The sequence below is a fragment of the Convolutriloba macropyga genome, chromosome 11 (genome assembly GCF_964194025.1).
Source record: "Convolutriloba macropyga chromosome 11, txConMacr16.3, whole genome shotgun sequence".
Classification (NCBI taxonomy): Eukaryota; Metazoa; Xenacoelomorpha; order Acoela; family Convolutidae; genus Convolutriloba; species Convolutriloba macropyga.
Window position 1 is genome coordinate 5,659,792 of NC_134478.1, and position 17,533 is coordinate 5,677,324.

Genomic DNA, 17,533 nt, shown 5'->3' on the forward strand with positions numbered 1-17,533 from the left:
GAACGGTGTCAAGAACTTGAACAGAAATATACAAGGCTCAAGTTTTCAGGTTCAGATTTCATTATACAACACCTCAAAACAATCACCAAACGTGAATCAGATTTGACGTGAATCATCTTTTGATGCCACTTTTGGGCTCCGACAAACTTCACATTGGTCTTTTCTACAGAAAGACTTCCCTTTAATCCATCATTGAGCTGGAACTGTAACGTTTGGTTAAGCTGCTCTTCTTGCCTAGCCACAGAACCTTTGTGAACACCAAGTGCTCCGTGTAAGATCAAAAACCAGATTCCTTGTCGGTCAAGATCAGTGTCCGCAAAGAGAACAGCAAGGGACCTAATGGATCACCTTGTGGAACACTTGATTCTCTGTGAACTGTAATATTTTTATAGAATAGCCTAAAGTACTTGTACTAAGAGCAAGCTTATATAGTTCACATAAAACCATTGACAACTGCAAAAATTTGTGAACGGTTGGCCGAAAATCGTCGAGAAATCGGTTTAAAGAACTCCAGAAGGCACTTGGAGCTGCGTATGTTTTCTTACGTAATCTCAGCTGGATATATCATTGCTACCGGTCATCCACTTCAATTTGAACGTTTCGAACAATTCTCTTGACTCAAATTCGGCTTTCTTCTCATAGCATTTTGCTAAAAGCCGTCGCAGCACTTCGTTATGTGCAATGGGACGCACTCCACCCAAACATTCTCCGGACTGCAGTAAATGAATCAATACAGTGTGCCTGAGACATAAAGCAGAGAAACTTGCCCTACTGGCTACATTTACAAACAATTTAAAGTTTGCTGATTACGATTTGTCTAAGGTATTGCACGGTGTGGAACAAATGTTTAAATGTTTAGAAAACATTTCTGAGGGTCCCGCAGCAGTGTATTTGAGATGTAAGCTGCCCATTAAGTCAATTTTAAAAAAAAGAAGTTGTCTTCAAATATTTATTTAGATTGTCATTTAAAACTTATGTGAATCTTCGCACCCTTTTAAATGATTAGTAACTAAAATTCTGTAACTACTGTTTAAGCATAAAAATAATTTTTTCATCTATAAGTAGTGATGTGTCTTTCTGGGCAAACTACGGGGGGGGGACATAAGTGTCTTCCCGTGAACACTACGGGGGGGACACAAGTGTCTTCCTGGGCAAACTACAGGGTGGGACACTTTGAAATTCTTTCCCCTTATTTCCCCTGCCATGCATGAAACTAATCTTAGGAAACCAATTTCCCTCCACTTGCGTGACTGGTTTGCCGCTTTGGGCTTGAAGCCATTTTAACTACCACCGCTTTGAAAGTTTATTCGTCATATGTCTGCGCCAGGGTATTTAAGTCTTGTTTTGGTCTGGGCTATAAGTGTCTTCCCGTGAACACTACAGGAGGGGACATAAATGTCTTCCCGGGCAAACTACAGGGGGGGACATAAGTGTCTTCCCGTGAACACTACAGGGGGGGACATAAGTGTCTTCCCGGGCAAACTACAGGGGGGGACACTTATATTTTTTTTGAGTTTTTTCGACTTTTATGCATGAAATCAACATTGGCAAAGACATTCTAATAATTCCTGCTGCCTGTCTAAAGGCTGTGTCTGTTTTGCCTTTGAATAACGTAACAGTTACGCTATTTTCGCTTAGAAACATAATTCCTAAATGTCTCTTCAGGCGGGGTATTGACCGAAACTTGAATATGAGAACTTGAATATGCGGGTTATCCCAGAGAGTAAGGGACTAACAGTTTGCTTTGCTTTGCTTTGCGTCCACACCGAGCGGGGAATTTTTCAGTTTAATTATTGCAAACAAACTATCATTTAAACTTTGTCACAATAGTCACTAAAGAAATTTAAGTTCCTTACTTTAATTTGTTTGCTTTGATCGGAAATCTTCCACTGTTTCTTTTTCGGGCGGCAGAATTTATAAAGGGACTGCTAGCAATCATTACAATTTTTCCAACAATGGCGTCAAAGTCATCCAGATGGACAATTGTAGTATGCATTTTCTTATTTTTTTTCCTGCGCTGTAGCAAAACTCATATCCAGTGGCTGCAAATTACTCATATGGGCGCCATTAAACAATGTCGTGTTAGAGCAAGAAAATGTTTGAGGTGCTGGTAAAATTTAGTTTTGAGCAAATTCATCAAAAAGCAAGTGACAAAGTGCGAGGAATGGAATGAGACAAAGAGATAAACAGACATATTGAGAACGAGGGGAATGTAAGTCAAAGAAGAGAAATTGAGGAAAATAGAATGATAAAGACTGCCGGGACAGCGTAAGAATAAGGCGAGGGGCAACCAAGGAGGTGGATAGGTGGCGAGAGTGCAATGTGAAAGGGTGAAAGAGAGTGCAAAGAACGGGTGAAGGGAAACTATGCTAACGAATCAAAAACAAAAAATTCAGCAAAAATTAAGTGGCAATGGATCGAGCATTCGATCAGGCTACTCTGTGGGACCGATTGAGAGACAAAGATTGACCAACTAGGGGGAGAAGAAGAGAGAGGGAGAGAGTGGTGTGTTGAGACGGATGCGCAAGGCAAACAGCTGGGGAAAACAAAACGAGGGCAGCAGCAAGCGTTAAAGTGAGTGAGAGCAATTGAGCGAGCAGCCAATCGAGTAATTATGTGTGGGACCAACTCAGAGACAAAACGTGAGCAAACAAGGTGAGAGGAAGGTGTGTTGCGGCAAACAGGTGATAAATAATTAGAGAAAACCAGTGTTGGTAGTACTCGAGGAAGTGCGTGACGGCGCGATTAGGGTGTGATATTGGTTGAAAGACTAAAAGCGAGCAAACAAGGAGGGAAATGTGAAGTAGAGTTGATGTAAATGTGTCAAGATACACAACGGTAGAACACGAGTGAAAGGGGACAAGCGAAAAAAAGAAGAAAGTGGGAGAGCGAGTGATTGAGGCCGACTGAGAGACAAATCGAAAGCAAGTAACCAAAGGGAGAAGGACAGGTGGAAGACGGTTAGTTGGAGCAAGAGGTGAGTAGTATAATAGTGACCGCTAGCGGCAAATACGACTTATGATGAAGACAGCAAGAGAAAACGATTTAGTTGGTGTGTGTGTGTGAGAGAGAGAAAGAAAGTCAGCAAGCGAACGAGTGATCGAAAGATGGATTGGGCTGTCGTGTGGGGCCCATTGAGAGTTAGAGAGCAACCACGCAAGGCGAGAATAAGCGATCCAGAAGCTCAACTGAGACGAGTGGCGGGAGAATTGAATGGTGAACAAATACGAGTGGTCAAAAACAGTTGATAATGCGCTATATAAAAATCATATTAAAAAAAACTGACAACTGGCTGTGAAAAGAAAATTTTTACTCTTCTACAGAAATTGTATTTATGAGTATTGACTTTCTACCAAATACTAACCTTTTTTACTATATGACTGTCAAGACAAAAATTAATAATAACTGATAAGGGAGAGTTTCACACTTCTATTGATTTCTGCAAATAAAACTTGACATATCACGAATTGAAAACCTTTTTCGCCATTAGGCCATCATACCAAAACTTATCCACAATTAATTGAAAAATGAAATTTTTTACACTGCTACTGCAGTTCTTCACATGAAAATAGACTTTTTACCATTTAAAAACTTTTTTTAATATATGGTTAAAAAAATAAAAGTTTTTTATAACTACTTAAGTGGTGACAATTTTGCACTTATACTGAATTCCTACATATGGAAATTGACTTTTAACCATTTAAAATCCTTTTTTTACTTTATGGTAAATAAAACAAAAGGTTTTTAAAACTACTTAAGTAGTGAGATTTTTACACTTTTACTGAACTCCTACATATGAAACTTGACTTTCTACCATTTAAAAACCTTTTTTTACTATATAGTGAAAAAAATAAAAATTCATTTTAACTACTTAAGTAGTGAGAATTTTGCACTTTTACAGAAATCCTACATATAAAAATTGACTTTTTACCAATTAAAAAGCTTTTTTTACTATATGGTCAATAAAACAAAAGGTTTTTATAACTACTTAAGTAGTGAGATTTTTACACTTTCACTGAACTCCTACATATGAAAATTGACTTTCTACCATTTGAATACATTTTTTACTATATAGTGAATAAAACAAAAGTTTATGTTAAATACTTAAGTAGTGAGAATTTTGCACTTTTACAGAATTCCTACATATGAAAATTGACTTTTTACTAGTTAAAAACCTTTTTTTACTCTATGGTAAATAAAACAAAAGGTTTTTATAACTACCTAAGTAGTGAGATTTTTACACTTTTACTGAACTCCTACATATGAAACTTGACTTTCTACCATTTAAAAACCTTTTTTTACTAAATAGTGAATAAAATAAAAATTTATTTTAACTACTTAAGTAGTGAGAATTTTGCACTTTTACAGAATTCCTACATATGAAAATTGACTTTTTACCAAGTAAAAACCTTTTTTTACTATATGGTAAATAAAACAAAAGATTTTTATAACTACTTGAGTAGTGAGATTTTTACACTTTTACTGAACTCCTACATATGAAAATTGACTTTCTACCATTTAAAAACCTTTTTTTACTAAATAGTGAATAAAACAAAAGTTTATTTTAAATACTTAAGTAGTGAGAATTTTGCACTTTTACAGAATTCCTACATATGAAAATTGAATTTCTACTATTTAACAACCTTTTTTTATTATATGGTGAATAAAATAAAAGTTTTCTTAACTACTTGAGTAGAGAGATTTTTACACTTTTACTAAAGTCCTACATATGAAACCTGACTTTCTACCATTCAAAAACCTTTTTTTACTATATAGTGAATAAAATAAAATTTTATTTTAACTACTTAAGTAGTGAGAATTTTGCACTTTTACAGAATTCCTACATATGAAAATTGACTTTTTACTAGTTAAAAACCTTTTTTTACTCTATGGTAAATAAAACAAAAGGTTTTTATAACTACCTAAGTAGTGAGATTTTTACACTTTTACTGAACTCCTACATATGAAAATTGACTTTCTACCATTTAAAAACCTTTTTTTACTATATAGTGAATAAAACAAAAGTTTATTTTAAATACTTAAGTAGTGAGAATTTTGCACTTTTACAGAATTCCTACATATGAAAATTGACTTTTTACCAGTTAAAAACCTTTTTTTACTATATGGTCAATAAAACAAAAGATTTTTATAACTACTTGAGTATTAAGATTTTTACACTTTTACTGAACTCCTACATATGAAAATTGAATTTCTACTATTTAACAACCTTTTTTTATTATATGGTGAATAAAATAAAAGTTTTCTTAACTACTTGAGTAGTGAGATTTTTACACTTTTACTCAGGTCCTACATATGAAACCTGACTTTCTACCATTCAAAAACCTTTTTTTACTATATAGTGAATAAAATAAAATTTTATTTTAACTACTTAAGTAGTGAGAATTTTGCACTTTTACAGAATTCCTACATATGAAAATTGACTTTTTACCAATTAAAAACCTTTTTTTTACTATATGGTCAATAAAGTAAAAGATTTTTATAACTACTAGAGTAGTAAGATTTTTACACTTTTACTGAACTCCTACATATGAAAATTGACTTTCTACTATTTAACAACCTTTTTCAAAATATGGTGAATAAAATAAAAGTTTTCTTAACTACTTAAGTAGCAAGAATTTTGCACTGTTACAGAATTCCTACATATGAAAATTGACTTTTTACTAGTTAAAAAACTTTTTTTACTCTATGGTAAATAAAACAAAAGGTTTTTATAACTACCTAAGTAGTAAGATTTTTACACTTTTACTGAACTCCTACATATGAAACTTGACTTTCTACCATTTAAAAACCTTTTTTTTACTATATAGTGAATAAAATAAAAATTTATTTTAACTACTTAAGTAGTGAGAATTTTGCACTTTTACAGAATTCCTACATATGAAAATTGACTTTTTACCATTTAAAAACCTTTTTTTACCCTATGGTTAGTAATATAAAAGTTTTTTGTAACTACCTAAGTAGTGAGATTTTTGCACTTTTACAGAATTCCTACATATGAAAATTGACTTTTTACCATTTAAAAACCTTTTTTTACCCTATGGTTAGTAAAATAAAAGTTTTTTGTAACTACTTATATAGTGAGGATTTTGCACTTTTACAGAATTCCTACATATGAAAATTGACTTTTTACCATTTAAAAACCTTTTTTTACCCTATGGTTAGTGAAATAAAAGTTTTTTGTAACTACTTATGTAGTGAGAGTTTTGCACTTTAACAGAGTTCCTACATATGAAAATTGACTTTTTACTATTTAAAAACCTTTTTTTACCCTATGGTTAGTAAAATAAAAGTTTTTTGTAGCAACTTAAGTAGTGAGATTTTTGCACTTTTACAGAATTCCTACATATGAAAATTGACTCTTTACCATTAAAAAACCTTTTTTTTACCCTATGGTTAGTAAAAAAAATTTTTTTGTAACTACTTATGTAGTGAGAATTTTGCACTTTAACAGAATTCCTACATATGAAAATTGACTTTTTACTATTTAAAAACCTTTTTTTACCCTATGGTTAGTAGAATAAAAGTTTTTTGTAACAACTTAAGTAGTGAGATTTTTGCACTTTTACAGAATTCCTACATATGAATATTGACTTTTTTAATATTTAAAAACCTTTTTTTTACTATATCGTGGATAAAATAAAAAGTTTATTATAACTACTTAAATAGTGAGATTTTTTGCTTTTTACAGAATTCCTATATATGAAAATTGACTTTTTACTGTTTCAAAAACTTTCATTCTACAATATGTGTTTTAAACAGAACTTTGCTTGCTTGCTGTGTTTTTATGTTTTAACATATGAGATTTTCTTCCAACGTTCACTAACTAACAATTTGACGGAATACTTTTTGATTCTGCCTTCTCTTTCCCGTTTTATTCTCTAAACAAAAAAGAGATATTATGATGTTCAATTAAAATTAGAAATGCAAAATGATATTTTTTTACATTTTCACACCAAAAAAAAATATTATTAAAGCACACAATTTATTTAGAGGTTCATAGAAATGGTGACCGTTTCAAAAAAGTTTCAGTTTTCCGAGTTCAGGTTAGTCCTCAAATATATCTATAAGTGGTGTTCGATTGGCACGTTTTTTCTGTGGAGCATTGCATACTTTGGGAGTCTCTGAATTCAAGGGTGTTGTGTTGGTTGAGGTTCTGTACGTTTCCATGGATACTGTAGCATTCTCTGCCATCTGCGGTGGTGTCACAAAAGTTGTCTCTGAAAGAAGAGAACTATCGAAATTTGGCTCGAACTGCTCGTTTGACCCCATATTCCAAGACAATTTGTCCATGATTGAAGCGATAACTGTTTTTCGTTTTGTATCTGTTGTTTCCGGCGTAACAGAGGGGGTTGGGTTGTTCGTTGCCGGTGATCCAATTGGTGAAGTAGCTGGTGAAGTTGGCGAAGGTTGAATTCCCCAAAGTTGAGCCAGTTCTTCAATTGCCTGGAAATGGCCGAGTTGATTCTCAAAAATAGGCACACAGTCACAATCGTATCGGTACAAAAGTCTCTTTGTGTCTGGAGAAAGTGTCTCAAAGTCATAGGGGAAAAGTAGGGGCATTTTCCTAGGAACACTGTATCCTCCAGCTGTTAGCACAGTTTTCGTGCCATTGTCTTCTGTAGATACGTATTTATCTGGTAGTGTTGCAACAAAATTCACGAACATTTTTGTTATGATGAAATGTTCAATTGATTTCCAACAGCCTTTTTCGCTATTTTTCTTCTGCTGTATAAAAACTATGTACTTTTCGTATTGAGTGTGATACACAATACTGCGCTCCCAAGAATCTTCATACTCGCAAAGAATGTGGTAAGACATTATTTGTGAAGAACTTTTACAGTTTGTTCTCTTTAAAATGGAGCAGAACTGAACAACTATAGTCTTGAATTTAAAACGAATAAATAAAATCCGGCAAATACCAACATTAGCAACACTTGTGTGTGAAATTTGTTGAATACTTAACACACCCAGGTCAAGGGTTGTAACTGCAATTGTGAATGTTTACTCTACATGAACTTGTCTGTGTTATAGTTTTATGTTTTTGTAACTAGTTGCAAAGTGTATAAGAAAGTCTTATCTACACAGACTTAAACGCAATAGTTTTCATTATTATTATGTTGATATGTATACTAACGTTTATAATGTATGCAATAGCAAGAAGTTTACAACCAGTTTTGTTTAGTATAGACTGTGTTATATCAAAGGCCTAAAGCCTTCTATCAAACGCTTGCTGTGTAATTGTGAGTTCTTTCTTATCTATGGACACACCCAGAGGTCACATTTGTTTTCCATTAAATTGTACTAGTTCCTGCTCTATGTTGAGTAATATTATCCAAATATAAACTTTATTACCAACGCAATCAAGCAGTTTAAGTGAGGGTCGCGAGTTTTGTCTTACATTTTGACAAAATTGTCAAGTTTTATAACCTAGATTTACATTCAAATTCAAATCAGAAGCTTAAATGTTAACCAAGAGCGCTTTTATCAGTAGTAAGCATTTAAAGTGTTGTTTGTGTTTTGTGTGTTAAAGGTACTTGTAAATAAAAATCATTTCCGAAAATTCTTTCAAAACAGCTAGTTTGACACAGTTTAAGTACACAATTCTTGAAAATGCCATTTACTGCTGATAAGGACGCAGAGTTTGGAGACGTGTATTTTGAAATCTCAAGAACAGAGAAAAGATTGATACGCGCAACAGTGAAGTCTTATGAAAATACGGGTGCCTATGTATTTCTCAAGCTATTTAAAAAAGTTGACAAGGAATATGAACTTCAACAACGAATCACTCTAACTTTAGATGAGTTTGAGCTTTTGTCAAAAAAGTCAGCAAAAATACGGTCTGCTGCTGTAGGTACAGCTACTGAAAACGATCAAGCTAACAAAGCTCCAGCAGCGAAAAGACGTAAAACTAAAAAAGACGACGAGCACGACAATTCAGACTAATTATAATATATTAGAAAATGGTGGAAGCGATGTATGAGCGTTCTCCGGGTTTCTTCAAGCAGTTTCAGAAAAACTTTAAATATTTCATATCGGAAGAAAAACCTAATTTTTCTTCTCTCAAGAACTTTGCCTTTTGCATGCATTTTGAGAGTGTCCACTGTGATTACAACCCTACTAATCATTACCATGTTCTTATCGACGTGTCGGAGTTCTCAGCAGACTTTCTCAAACAAACAAAACCGTGTTCAGTTCCGTGTCTTTTTACAACTTTCAAGTATCTGTTCTCGTCTTCGGATACACTGGAGGCAAAGGGAGATGTTTTTTAAAAACTCTTGCTGGCAGTGGAGTACAACAAAAACAATTTCAACGGATTCTCAAAAGCAGACACTACTGCTTCCATTCAAAAGCGTTTGCCAATTTTAACGAAAAACGTCACAAACAAATTTCAACAACCTGACTGCTTATACCGAAACATTGCTGGACACAAAAGTTTGAAATTAAATGCATCGAAGCAAAAAAATCAACCAATTCAAACTGATCAACTAACAACTGAAACTCTGAAAAGATTTCAATCGATTCTCTCTGGACCGCATGTTGGTGCTTTTTGTCAAGTAATGGATATTTTTATTAGTGGATATGGAAAATTGGAAATTGATTCTGATGTTCTGTGTGTTCGTTTCCTTTATGAAGAAAAAATTAAATTTTGAAAAAAAAAATTGTTTTCAATATAGGTTAGTAATATTAGAACATCATATGAAGCGCAAAACGAAGCAAATCAATATCACTCATTTTTACAAGTTTTTGTCCACTGAAAATAATATGAGCAATATAAATACAAAATAATCCACACAAAATTGAGTTTTGTTTCTGTACAAGTTGGTTTCTCAGTAATTCATATACGGTATTAACATTAAAGTTTGAGACTATTCTGCTCTGCAAGTGTTTGTATGACGATAGAGTTTGGCCTAAGGGATCTGCAAAAATATTTTTTTGATCTTTTTGGTAGAGAAGAATCCAATGGGTTCCAATTGATGCAGACGTTGAAATATTGACTATAATGAAGCTGTTGTCGGTTAAGTTGGTTGGAAAATTATCAGCCGCATAAACTCCACGAAATTTGTATTTGAGTTCCCAACATCTCTGAATTAGAGAGTTCAAGTTGTCTTCGTCCATTAATTTGTTAAAATATGATTCTTTGAAACTTTCCGGGCCGAATCAATATAAATGGTACTTGCTTTTTCCCCAATAATGAATATTTCTACATTATGAGCTAAGGCAGCAGAAAACTTAAGTTCAATTGATACAGAACAATTGGTAAGTTCAGGGTGAATAAAATCGTGAGATGCCTGCTGAGTACTCGTCAGATCGAAAACCATAATAAAATGATTTGGGTAGTCTTCTAGACTGATTCCATGTCCATTGTCGATATAGGCTAGATCTGACATAGTGTTAAAGTAAACACGTTTTGAATCATCAGTTGAAATAGGACTATCAGCAACGGGAAGACCATTACGATAAATACAAATTTGTTCCAAATTGAATTTTCTATAGTGAAATGGGTTAAGCAGCTTGCTTCCGAGGAAAGCTTCGTTCGTGTTTAAGCAAATGGCGAGTCTTCTAATGGGTTCTCTGCCAAAAACATCTTCTTGCTTCCAGCTCTGCAAACCGGCAGAAGCCAGAAAAGTTTTAGTAATCGTTTCTAGGCAAAGATAGGATGCGGGACTGGACAGCAGGGTCTTTTCTATTGCTGACACAACATCATCGTTCAGCGTCATTTTCCGTACATATAAGTTAGCTTCTGTAATTTTTATTTTGTAGGATTTTGCAGCGTCATCTGAAATTAAAAAAAAATCGTCAATTGATTGCCTAAAAGAGATTCGGAGTGTTACACCACTGAGAAGATGTCGATCACAGGTAAAGAAGTCAACCGCCACCTTTCCGTAAAATGTACACTCAGCAGATGCTGTGACTAAAGTTTTTCGTCTTGTGATTTCGGATGCTGCAATTCCCCCGGGGTTTGCTTCATAAGAATAGCCTTGACATGCCAACCACGTGCTTTTGGCATCTTTATTGTGAGAAAACTCGGTTTCGATGAAACTTTTGTGGGCATAATTACCATTGGCACTTGAAATTTTCAAACCGTTAGCAGATACTTTACAATCAGAAAAAAGTGAATGTAGGACATTGTTGCAAAAGTATGGCGCGTCTGTTTTAGTCACATCTGCAGCAGCAGTGTTGTCATATTTCAAATCAGCATCAGAAGACTGTACAATCTTGCACTTGATTCCAAGAAAAATTTTTTGGAGATCAATGAAATTGTTGCGGTCTCCTGCAACTTCAAACTCTAGCATTGGTCCATTAGGGCTGTAAACCGGTCCCAATTTCTGACAAAAACTTCCATCAAATGTAACAAGGAGAGCTGGTTTCTCGAATAAATCCAACGAACTATGCGTTGCTTCGGCTGGTAACATATTACTGATCATCTTTTACTTTGGCGAAGAAGTCCGACCGACTTCTTTTGGGTACTCTTTTTCGTGAAATGGTGGTTTTGCGTTTGGTTGTTTTCCTTGGTCCAGCGCGTAAGCGTTTTGAATTCCTTCTAATTCTTCTCGTTCGTCGCATTCGGAGGGCTAAAGATCCACCTGTTTGTTTTTTCACTGTGTTTGATATGGTGTTCTTTAGAGCTTGCTTTGGTGATTTCTTTTTACCGATAACTTCCATCAACTCAGGGACGCCTTGTAGCAACAGTTCTTTTCCGATGCGTTTAGCTGCTGGCAGAACAAACTTCCGAGCAAGTGGCAGTGCAACACGTCCAATACCACTAGCTAATGCTCCAAAACCACTACATCTTTGTCTATAGTGACCGGAAAAGTGAGGCAATGATGATGCTTGGTTTGCGTAGTAGGAATCCATTTAATCACCAAATTTTTTAAATCGTAGTGTTAAAATAACTTTACCAGTCCCCGAAAAGGGAACTAACTGTCCCGTTTCAGTTCGTAGCTCAATTGATATTGATTGAATGGTGTTCGAAAGTAGTCTTTTGTAGTCTAAATTTGTGAAAACTATCCGGTGAGTTGGCTCCAACTCACAAACGCTACCGTTTTTCAAACGCTGTTTTGAATCAATGACTCTTAACAATGGTGCTTTCGCATCACCCACACACTGATACTCAATAATGTTTGTGTAAATAAAAATTAAATGCTTTCCAGCGCAAAGGTCTGCTGGAAAATCACCATAATAGGCTTTCGTATCATCATTTTTCATTAATCGGTTTGCTGTTGTGGGAATCATTTTGTATCCAATATGATTTCCGTAGCCATCTGGAATACCTTTAAAGCCAATTATACTGGGTATTTCTTCACTTGGAAAGGTAATTCCCTCGTATTTACCAAAAATCATTTCGTATTTCCCACTGCTTTTGATTTCTCTGAAAGAGAAGTTAGGCAGTCCAACTGTTCTCTTGATAGTTGCTAAAAGTTGAGCAACTGTATCATAAGTGCCAGCCATAAACGCTAATTTTTCTCCATTGTAGGGTCGTGAAATGACGTTGGATCCAGTTGCGCGATTTTGTGATTCCTCATATCCCCTGAGACTGAACGCGACCAAATCTCCATTAACTATGTGTTCAATTTTTGTTGGAAAAATGATTTCACTCAGAGCCACTCTCCAGTCTCCTCTGAGATTAATTTCATCATTAAAAAAATTTCTAAAATTTGCTAAAGTGTTTTCCTGGAAAACGTCCATCGAAGCAGATGATATAACGTGTACTGTGAACTCATCCTCAAAACGGTTACTACTCATTTTGATTTGGAGATTCTCGTACTAGTTGTAATTCTGGCTGGTAAAACTTGCCCTGGATAATTTCTTTATTAGAATCAATAAGAGAATATGTAGGTGGATTAAGCGTCGGAATACCGGCAATTTCAAAAACTTCGTCAGTGAATGATTGCTTGTATCCTTTTCGGAAATTTTTTTCCTTTTTAACTATTCGAACAAAATCACCCACGTAAAGTTTTGGTGTTTGACTGCGACGTGTCTCCACAGTTAATGATACAAGTCTTGGTACATCTTTTTTGGTAACTTTGTTAGGAGCAATTTTGGTGACACGATTAACACGGGAGTTGATAGTTTTTACGAATTGATCCAAATTGTTAATATAAGAATACGTCCATTTTTCCTCCAAATATCGGTAAATAATATTTTTTAGTGACCTGATGTTTCTTTCTGCAAACGCAGACTTCTTTTCGCTAAAAGTACTATACAAATGAATTCCTCGTTTGTTGCAGAGTGTTTTGAAAGCTCCCAAAAACTCAGTACCATCATCCACCCAAACTTTTTGTGGTTGCTTGTGTTTGATCATGTTTCGGAAGGCCTTTGCGGTTTCTGTTGCATTTTTTGTTTTCAACGGTTCAACACGTAGATACCTCGAGAGGCAGCCAACTGCTACGAGCAAATATTTAACATCACGATTGTATTTTGCAAGTTTATCAACATGAGCTAAATCTAAAGACCAGATTTCATTCAGATCGTTGACGATTACTTTTAATCGCGGAAAATTCAACCGCTGTGCACGATATTTTGTGAAGGATGGTTTTGTTTCCAAATACATTTTGACTTTTGTCATTGGCAGTTTACTGAAATCTTTTAATCGCTTTGAACTTCCGTATGATGCTGGACTTTTAGAATAGAGTCTATCCAGTAGTTTCACATCTTTAATAGTTAGCCCATTTTTTTCCTTTCGTCTCCTGCTCTGTCTTTTTGTTTGTTTGATTTTTTGGTTCTGCAGTTTTTGATCCGGAGGCTTTACTTTGACTTCCACTGCTCTGTTCGCTTCTTTGTTGTTTTTCTGATTCTCCTTGAATTTGTTCGGTTTCCTCTTCTTTCTCCTCGTCGCTGTAAACTTCTTTGAGAACTTTTTTAGCATGAGTGTTGGATACTAAGTGCGGGGGTATCTTGAGTTCGTGCAAAATATTTTTGTACACGGCTAGGTCAATTTTCTTTGTCGGCTGTTGCAAATTGTACAAAAAAGTTGACACTTTAACTCTCATAGGTTTGTCCTCAATATGAAGGAAACCACTCGGGTCCTCAATGGAAACTGTTTCTGAACTTAATATCTTGTTTAGGATGATTTCCGCTCTTTGGATTTTGTTTTCTTCCATTAATTCTACTTCTGACATTATAGAGTCAAAGTCTGATTGTCTTTTTTTCAATGAGGGCTCAGTTTCGCCATCATCACTAAAGAAAGACTGTACACTTTCACTTCCATCATCCAACTCACTTTTTAAATCAACACTACTTGTTCTTCTTCTTTTGCGCTTGTTCACGATATTAGTTTTATTAGTTTCCTGTTCAGTTGCCTCTTTGCTTTCAAATTCGGTTGGGTTGTTTCGTTGGAGGAGTGACAATTGAGCAGCTTTCTGTTTATAAATGGGATTATCCAAAATTTCTGTCCTAGTCGGTTGTTTTGACACAAACATTCTTTTCGGTATCAAGACAAACTCTTCCGCATGCATTACTGTTTCTTCAAGTAAAGGTAACAAGAGAGACTTATGCTTCGAAGTAGATGTAAATTTTTTACCAATAGCTGACGCTTTTTCCTCAAACTTGTCTCTTTGGAAAGAAAATGTCGGAATGATGTTTCGAAGTTTTCAAGTAAACTTTTATCTGTGGGCACGTTTCCATTTATAACATTGAGAAAGCATTCACAGAGAAATTTTATAAATTTATTTGATGATTTTTTGATGAATTTTTTTAACATGCTTTCCGGCATTTCGAGCATTCGCCTCAGCATACATATCTCTTTCTCTCTCATTTGTGAGGTGGGTAATTACAGCTTTGGAAGATGGCAGATAGAAAATTGTTGGCCCCGGTGGTACAATATTTGAACAATAACGTAGTGAGTCGGTTGTTTTTGGGTCTAAATCAATCAATAAGTGTCCGAATGGTTGTTTTGTTGCAAAATCATAGCTGTCTTTTAAAAAGTTTGTGTTATTGAGTTGTTTTCCAATATAACTTATCTGCTGTATATCTCTGGGAGATTTGAACAAAATGATGTGTGTTGTGTTGAGATCAATTGTTCGAGAACATTTACTCTGTTGAAACAAATTATGCTTAACATAGATAACACTGATCTTTTTGTGGCGTCCAGCTGTTGCAAGTTTTGAAAACTCCTTGTCATTGAAAATTTCCTCGCAAGAATCGTCAAAGACGAGCAAACAGTTTTCCAACTGTGAAATGAATTCAAATCCCGAGAATTTGGTAAAATAAATGTTCAAGTTACGCTCCATCGTTTGAAATTTTGATTGATCATGTTGATAGAAATAGTATATTGACTTGAAATTAGGGAAAAACGTATTCTTAAGAAGCATTTGAAAAATAATTTCGGTCTTTCCACAACCTGAAGGATCACAGACTGCCATGAAGAGACGATCACTCGTTGAGATTATTTTATTCATAACTTAGGATTTGGAAGTGCGTATCCAACTGTGCACGATAGCAATGAAAACCAAAATGTTGATTCTTCACAATCGAGGTGGAAGAAAACTAATTTGGTCAGTGAAACTACAACAAGAAAAACTATTATCGAAACTTGTGTAAAACTACCTCAGAGCGCGGTAATCTAGAATTGCAAAACCTCCAAGACCGTCTCTCTTGGTTTTGATCATCAAAAACCAAGTCAGTGATTCCTGCTCCACTGCCAGCGCAATCTAATTGATCTCCTGATTGACTCATTTTGAAAGCAAATGATTTTCAAAAATGAATTTAATTCAAAAATTCTGTTAGTTTATTTATTTAGTTAGTTCATCAACCATGAAAAATTCGTATGTAATAAATTCAGAGTCTTTGTCTTCCTTCTTATATTTTACTTTATAGTTCGCTTGGAATCCGTAGTCATTGCCATAGTAGACAATTGACTCCACCTTTCCTTCTCTGACTACCTCTTTGATTTCATCGGGGAGACTCTCATCGTCCAGGGTTACTGGTACTGGCACTGGATACTTGGGCGTAGGTAAAGGGGTTAGTTTCAGTTTTTTCATTTTCTCTTGTAAAGACATGATACATTTGAAAGTACTCCAGCAGTGAAAGATATTTCTTTAGTGTTTCAATTTCAGCAGTATTACAAAGTATTTGCTGCTTCCTCAGTATAGTTTGTCCACGAGAATCAATTTTTTCTTCTTTCAGAAAAGTCACTGTCAACTGGTTATCACTCGCAATGCAACTGCATACTGTCAAATTTGGAGATAAATTCACTTGAAGAACTGAAGGAGTTGCTTTCTCCACACGACGACTCATTAGTTGGTAGTGTTATCCAATAAAAGTACACCTGTGCCTTTCTCTTTGCGCAATGCTTTTTCTTTTGTTTGAATGGTAGTATAGATGAATGAAGTGAACAAGTCAAGTGCTCTACTGGAGTGAAGATTTCTTCAATTTTTGGACATAGCAATGTTTCTAATTTTGTGACGTCTTTTTTTGCAGTGTCTCCGTCTTCTCCTTCCCCTTTGCGTAGAATTTAGCAGTAGGAAAACGGATCTTGATTGCTATAAATATTTGTGATAGAAACCAGTAAGGGTAGCTGCCGCTGTCCCACGAAATACCATGCAAATGCTTCGATACCCACTGATGCGATTTCCTCTCACTCGAGGACAGCGAGTTGAAGAAAATTGGAGGAAGAAAAAGAACCGTGTCTGAGTAGTTGTTTGAACAAATAGATAATTCTTTTATAATGAATTCACTCTTTTTGTGTCGAAAACCTTCAAAATCTATAACAACAATCTCCGGACTCAACATTCCAGCAAACTGAATAAGTTACATTTAAAAGTTTTCACGAACATGCAGAAGAATAAACCTGTCAGGTGACCAACGTAAGCGTTTGTGATTGGACAAGGCAAAACGTAAGAGTATCCTGGACCCTTTTGGCTATACTCTGCAATAAATCCAGAGGCATCATGAAGAATTGCATGTAAGCGAAGCACTTTAAATGATTTCAAATAAGTATCCAATGAAGAGTTATCTATTTCAATGATCCAACCATAAGGCCTCAGTTTTAGTGCAATTTCGAGGTTAACATCGGGGTCCAAGTGCAAGCAGGTTGCCAAAAAGTAAAGAAATCTTTCATTATGTTCTGGATAGTCTGTTTTTATTAAATCATAGATTTCATGAATGGTTTTTAAATCTACCGTCGCGATTGTTGTTGTCATGCTGTTTTTGAGCAAGCATTATAGACAAATGAAAATTAGGTGACTTTTGCAGGGTATGGTAATTACTTTTTTTTGTTTGTGTCTACATGACAGCTCCTTTTCCCCCAAGGTTTTTAAAGTTCTTCCTGGTTGGTTTCCTTAAACTGATTTTTTTTCGAAATGCAAGTGTCCCCCCTCCTCTCCATAAGACTCAGAGAAAAACAAAGAAAAATCTAAGTGTCCCCCCCTGTAGTTTGACCGGGAAGACACTTATGTCCCCCCTGTAGTTTGACCGGGAAGACACTTGTGTCCCCCCCTGTAGTGTTCACGGGAAGACACTTATGTCCCCCCCGTAGTTTGCCCAGACCAAAACAAGATTAAAGTACCTTGGC

The 17,533-nt window shown here is 35.2% G+C and overlaps 1 protein-coding gene across 1 annotated transcript in view; it reads left to right on the top strand.

The window, feature by feature from the left end:
• Window positions 1–17,533, top strand: part of LOC142349479 (uncharacterized) — a 43,881-nt gene that overhangs the window by 18,953 nt on the left and 7,395 nt on the right. The gene's annotated exons all lie outside the window — the stretch shown is intronic.